General features: G+C 37.9%; 1 pseudogene; it reads right to left on the minus strand.

Annotated features, from left to right (window-relative positions):
• Positions 1-1,756: 1,756 nt before the first annotated feature.
• Positions 1,757-5,752, minus strand: LOC109105363 (annotated as a pseudogene).
• Positions 5,753-7,601: the final 1,849 nt, after the last annotated feature.

Below are 7,601 nucleotides of genomic sequence, written 5' to 3' on the forward strand. Positions count from 1 at the left end.
GTCAACAAACACCTTACTTTCCCCTTGTCACGGAATGTCGTTAGCCTTCTGATAGCCCCGGCTAGCTGTAACATTAGCAGGGCATCCTACAATAAACCAAACCAACACTTTCACGCGCTTCTCCAAAAGAAAAACATTCCCACGGGCGATCTGAATGAGTTGCCATTCATCCGTCTATTAATATAACAACTCGGGTGCACGCAGACCTGAGGAAATAACAGATTGCATGCTTTTAATTTCTTCTGCACAAACTTGTCACTTCTATTTATCTTTACGGGGTTTTAAACCTCGTTGAAAATCGCCGCGGTGGCTGAAAAGTGTTAAACAAGAAACGCACTCTGTGTTCGTGTCGTTGTTTGCTGCGTGGGTGACGACATTAACGTCATATTTATTGATAAACGTGCGACTCACCTCGTTTCTCTCCTAACTCTTATTTAGAGCTGGATGGCTGCGTTAGTGCGCATGCGCGGGTTAATAGGTGCCTGTCCAACTTCTGCAGCCCAGATAAACTTCATCGCTACATGTGTGACTGATGCTCTTAATGTAACAAAGAGCCCTGTGTGTCCTTGCATGACCCTAGAAGAGATTAGTGCGCGATACTCGTTTTATCGGTGCTCGTTGATCTAAAACAGTTTAAGGTCTTGATATTACAGATGGTTTTAATTCTCTTTGCGTTTTCCACGCACTTTAAACCGTAGCAGAGAGCTCTGTGGTGCCCGAACGGGGCCTAAAGTCGTTCAGCTTTACTGCAGTCTTTAAAGTGCGTGCTTACTGAAACGTGCCGTGTTCAGACTAGGATTTTAAATATCAGTCATCTTAGTGGTGATCCTCTCTGATTTGATTTCCTGTAACTGTCACGTGTTCAGATTTTCTCCGCAAATCTCTTTTAAATGGCATACTTTGGTCGTATGCAATAATAATAGAGAAGGGCAGAGCTTACTAATAAAATAACTCCGCGTCAAGCTTTGAACTGAAGGTCGTAATGTTTAAATACAATGTTTTGACGGCCGCATTGTAGCAGGAGTGTCGAGAAGGAAGAGTGAAAATACACCACAAGGTGGCGCTGTGAGCTTAAAAGTGGCTGTTTCTTTTTAGTTTGCACGTCGTCTGCAAAGTAGGTTTGAGGCAGGCAGCATGGCATTGTAAAACATGTTGAAACGGCATTAATACACCGCGAAGCAGTCGCTGGTGATAAATTTCAACGGTCTGTGGATGACAACTGTGCGCTACTTCGTGATTCGGGTCTCTATTTACAGTACAGCGCTTGTACACAACTCTGAATTGTATAATTTTTTGATGATTGGATTAAAACATGTTAACTGAGACATGGACCTTTTATAATAAAACACGATTTGCTTAAAAAATAGTTTAATAGTTTCCACTCCAAAAATTGGACATTCTTTTACTGATCAGACAATTTCATCAAAAACACGTACCAAGACCATCTTAATACTACACACAATTGTAATTACATTTAGATTTAATATTCATTCCATCTCACACGTTTTACAATAAAACATCTGATGCAACCTGTAGTCTCACTTCATGTCATCACAGTTATTGTCAGAACAACACTTAACATTGTGTGTGTATATATATATATATATATATATATATATATATATATATATATATATATATATATATATATATATATATATATCTCAAATAGGGCTAAAAAGGAATTAAATAACATATGAATGTTAGGAAAACACAGTCACATTTGATAGAAAATTTGTAGTCATGTGCAAAAAGCATTGGTCCGGCTTACATAAAAATGAACTGTGCTTCAGTGTTTACTTTTAAAAACATGTTCAGACTAAATGTCTATTGGTCTGACAGAATTCTGTCTTAATGTCCACGAGTCAGTGAGAGAATGTTTTCACTGATGTAGGTGAAGCCAGGAAAGGTTGCTCCGTACTCCTCACATGCTCCTAGCGACTGCGGAACAGGAAGTTCTGTAAACCGAGGGTCAATGTTTGTGAGGTCACCAGGGCCAGACTGAAATACACACATGTAAACAAATAGAAATTATTTACTGTGCATGTTATCTATATGAAATCATCTAATTTGTTAGCACTTCATTAACTCAACTTACATGGAACACAAAAGAAGATATTTTGAAGAATGTCTTTGTCCATGCAGAGAAAATCAACAATTTGGACACCATTGACACATCTTACGGACAAAAACCTCAGACATTTTTCAAAATATCTTTTGTGTTTCAGAGAAGAAAAAGTCGTACTGGTTTGAGTGGAAATGTTCAATGTTAGGTGAACAATCCTTTTAACAACAGTAAAAAACTCACCAATAAGGGAACATAAGGAGGAGTAATTTTCTTTGCAACAAAGTTCATCCCAATGAATAGACAAGAAGAAAGGATGAGACTGCAGCTCGGTCTAAAAGCCAGAAAAGAGCGAAATGACATTTAGCCACTCACAAGACAAATGATTTTCAGAATGTTTGTGTGTGTGTGGGTGCTTGTTGGGTTACCAGGTCACGTTTTGCTCCTAGTCTCTTGGCCCTGTCCCTGTTTAGCAGTCTCTTCAGCAGATCTCTGGCTGCACTAGACACTCTGGGTTTTAATACCAATGGCTGATAAATAATATTTCGGAGCATCTCAAGACGATCTGCATTGTAGAAAGGTGGCTGGAATGAGAAAGAGTGTGCATAAAACACATCTGTCTACCTGTATTATTTATTTAAATGAGCATTCATTTGGTGGGTTTGTTTACCAGGCCATAGAGCATTTCATGAAGGACAGCTCCCAAACACCCCACCAGTCCACAGTCCTGTCGTACTCCTTCTGCAGGAGAACCTCAGGTGCTAAGTACTCCGGCGTTCCACAAAAGGTTCTGGTGGTGCCACGTCCACTCATTCCCTCCTTACACAAGCCGAAGTCGGTCAGAACCACATGACCTGCAGAATCCAGCAGAATGTTTTCTGGTTTCAGGTCCCTGTGAGCATGTGAGAGAGATGGATTACTGCAAATCTGCTGGAAGTTACTGTTCATTTTGTTCTCACTAAGCACATATGAATGGGCTTATCTGCATAATTAGAGGCACAGATATTTCAGAATGTTGGTACCTATAGACAATCTTCAGGGAGTGTAAGTATCCTAAAGCACATGCCATCTCAGCAGCATAAAATCTGGCTCTGGGTTCTCCAAACACCCCCTCCCTCTGCAAATGGTAAAAGAGCTGCAAAATGAAATAGACAATCATTAATAAATGCAAATCAGTATTATTTGGATTTGCCACATGCACATAAATAATTTATAGTCATCCTGCGACCCCCTGGTTGAAAACGACTCAAAGATTAATTAAGTCCTTATGTCCTGTAAATGCTTTAGTTCTGAAATTGTCCTAGTCTAGTTTTACAAAGTTGGACTAACAGACCTAGATAATGTGACCGTAGTTTGACTTTGTCCACTACAATTGGCCTTGTTTTGTTTTTTCCCCTAACTGAGGCGATGTGTAACTTTTCAATTCGATATTCAATTACACATCGTGTCCTGCATATGTCATATATGTATAAATCCTCTTACTGACATCTGACCTGAATTTATCACCATAAACAAGTTCAAATTCAAAGCTGTGTGTACTTGATTGTATATGTGTACCTAGAAGTGAGATGACTCTGACAAAAAAATCCTTTTGGGAAAGTCCTCATCTGAAAACATGGTATAAAAAATAAAGTATAAAGTTTGTTTGTTTGTTTTTTAGGGTGTGGGTTAGGGTTAGGTTATTTTAGACAGCTATTTAGATAGCTAAGTACACATACCTCTCCTCCACATGCATAGTCCAGCACAAGATAGAGTCTGTCCTTAGTCTGAAAACTGAAGTGGAGCTTCACCAGGAATGGATGATTAACAGTCTTTAACAACACTCTGTGCTCACACATGACATTTCTTTCCTGTATGAAAAAAACACAGTGAATACACACACACACACATTATGAGTCAAATAATTACTCACACTTATATTCATACAGTCATATTCACCTCTTTCCTTGGTAAGATTATGTGTTTCTGTAGAACTTTGACTGCGTAATATTTGCCATTCTCCCTGTGTGTGGCCAAGAACACCTGAGTACAGACAATCAAAAGAAAGGTTCAAACAATAATCAGAAATACAAGCAGACTGAGCATCTAAACATTATACCTTGCCAAAGCTTCCTGTCCCGATCACCTTTAAGTAGTCAAAATCAGCCACAGAAACCCTAAAATCATATTGAAATAAATATGTATGTGTAACTGTATATGTTTGTGTCTATATAGCCTGATATCTGAGCACCCCACTCACCGAGACTGTGGCTCCTCTGGTTGTGGATAACTGTAAACCTGGGAGAGAGATCAGGGAGAGGGAGAGCGAGTCAGCAGTTTACTCCACTGACATATGAAACCACAGCACACTTCACTTCACTTGACTTTTATTGTTGTGGATTAATGTAGTTTTTTATTTATTTATATATTTTTTTAACTTGTTGGACTTTAGGAAGAATAGCTACTAACTTGGTAGTGGCTAATGGGGATCCAAATAAACAAATAAATAAATAAACTTCCTGTTACATCTATAGATTACTGCAGGTCAATCAGTACAGCAACTCAAATCGGCTTAAAGGAAGATATTGCAAATCTGTAGGTAGGCCCAGAACACACAAGTGAACTTGTAAATGAACTTGAACTTGAGTAAAAGCTCACTTACAGCTGCTGCTCCATCATCTTCAGAAAGACTACCCTCAAGTCGCAAGAAATCCATCCTGGAATGAGAGAAACCATATCAGAGAAACTATTTTCACCTAAAACTGCCTCAAAGTCATCCAACACCTATGTAACGGCACTTGGCTACTGGTTTGCACTTTGGAATGTTACTATAAGTAGGTCACCGTCTTAAAGTACACTGGTGGTCAATCTGTAATGACATCGCTGTGCAAAGGACCTACGTCATTCTTGATTTTTCAGCTGATCTTAATAGAAATAATGAAATAATGAGCTGATCTTCTGAACTCTGCATTGGAATACATACAGAGCCATGTGCTGGTTCACTTTTAGCTCACGCAATGGAAAATGATGACTAGGATGAAACTCACTGTCCATAGATAGGGTGGCTGGATCGAAGCTTCTTGTCCTTAATTAAAGCTGAGAAAATAAAATATAAAAATCATTTTTAATTAGTGAAACATCTGCATATAGTGGACACAAAACCTTTATAAGAGTGATCAAAAACACATCCTTTTACATCTTTACATTTTAAAAAATAATCAAATTTCCAAATATTATCTGTCTATCTATCTATCTATCTATCTATCTATCTATCTATCTATAGGCTATATATATATATATATATTATACAGATATTACATAGAAAGATTAAACGTTGTTAAAGTATATATTCAAATATTTCATTTTTGTGGCAAATACATTCTGTGGTATATTTGACCCAGAATATCAAGATGTCTCAACTTAAAGTTTAAAGAATAGCCTAAGTGTTTGAGCTTACCTGTAAAATATGAAACAATTCCCTTCATTTTTGCGTAAGTGACGGGACTTTTAGTCTTTTTCACCATGTTTTCGACGAGAAGGACAGCCCCGGCTGACAGCTGTGACTTGCGAGTCCGTCGGTAGTCTGCTCTCTTACCGGTCAGTTCTGGTTGAGCGCTGCCTCATGAGGGAAACCGTGACCGGCTATTTTTTGCAGAACACGTGGTTCCTCTCCAGAGCTGTGACGCCACTACGCCCGCTATTCGACAGACAAGACTCTCGCTTGATTGGAAAGCGCCTCGGTGATGCCTCTCTCTCTTTAACATACTGGGCCTGATACCATAAATCCCATAAAGTTTAAACCCACCCAAATGAAATATAAAACGTTGTTAACAAGACTTGTTAGTTGCCAGACTTGCCACAAAAGTTACAAGGTTGTTAAAGCGTTAAACACACTGACAGTCGCGTTCGCCTGAGGAAACCACAGCAACCTCGAACGAGATCTTTTAAGTATTGAACACTAAACTTGAACAATATTGGTTGCTCGAGAAGAACCTCTCCCCGAAAACTATGACAGGACATAAATTCCTTTTTAAAAGTCTTCCAAATTCTTCTGAAAGTCATTGTACAACACGCACTACTTTCACTGGTTCATATGAGAACATTTAATAGAGGATGTCATAATGTTGACCTGTGGTTAGAGGGTTTCATAACTGTTCTTGGATAGCTAACTATATCCTACTTTTTGATACTTAAGGGGGAACCCTCATAAATCTGTCTAGGCTCTCGATAAATTAAAAGCTCTTATTGCCATGTTGGCATGTTAACTCTCTCAATCAGCCAACTTTACAGGTTATATAACAGAGATCCCTGCTTGTCACCACCAGCCAAATGCACATATTTAAACACACAGAAACATTAATGCTCATGCATTTGACATTAATGCTGGAAATGTAGCATTCTGAACAAGTATAGTGTCTCAACACTCTCAGTGCAAGAACAACAACAGGATAAACAAGCACAGATTGTTACACTTGCATACAGAGGTATAACACTAAAGAATGCTTTATGTACTGTAATATGAAGCATGAAACACCAGATTAAGTGATAGATTATTATATTAGATTAACGTTAGGATAGATTACACAAGGGAAGTGAAAATCAGAAAAGAGATGTGTGAAGACTGTCAAAACAGCTTTGTCATACTGTTTATGATATGCAGTTAGGGTTAGGGTTCATGTCAGTGTCAGTTTAAAATAACTTTTGACCTTTGAAATGGGGAACTTCTGCTGTCTCTCATTCTTGAAAGGAAGTTGTAGTAAAATAACATTTCATATTTTAAACAGCGCCGCCTAATTCTTGATTCTGATTTGTCAGTCGCTGCATTCAGCAGACAAATATATTTTGCAACGCTGTATGACTGACCATTCTGAAAACCAGTCTCCCCAGTGAAAGCAAGAAGAGAAAGTAAGAGTACTTAAAATAAAAGAAGACATTGCATTACATTAATAATAATAAAAATGTTTAATCTTAACGTTAGTACTGCTGCAGTGTTTTTTCCTGTTGATAGAACCAGTTGTTTTCTATGCTCTATTCTGTATTTATTAAATATTCTTTTTAACTTTATACACTTTTTATATAATAAACAGATACAATTTATTATTATTATTTTTAATATTCATATTTTGTGGGTACCACCCCAATGTCTAAAGGTAACAGCCTTTTTATCTGAGAGTATGTGATCCACAATATAAGAGACATACCTGTCTATAATCACATTGCATGCCTAAAACCCAACCAAATATTTCAAATGTTTTAATTTAATAATCCATTGGGATTTTTAATATGTGTGACACTATTTAAATTCCTTGTACTCACTTTGAAATATCACAGAGGTGGTCAACACCGGATGATTTATTAAGGCTATACCTTTCAAGAAATCCACTGATCTCTCTGATGTCACAGAGGGGTGGGGGTATAGAGAAATCTATATTTGGCAATCAGAAGATTAAGGAACACATAGTTTCTGAATCAGAAATGTGATACTGAGAACACCCGCCCACCCCCCATGTATCTTTGTCAAATTACCTCATGGTTTCTCATTGGGAGACACAATTAA

The sequence above is a fragment of the Cyprinus carpio genome, chromosome A16 (assembly GCF_018340385.1).
Source record: "Cyprinus carpio isolate SPL01 chromosome A16, ASM1834038v1, whole genome shotgun sequence".
NCBI lineage: Eukaryota > Metazoa > Chordata > Actinopteri > Cypriniformes > Cyprinidae > Cyprinus > Cyprinus carpio.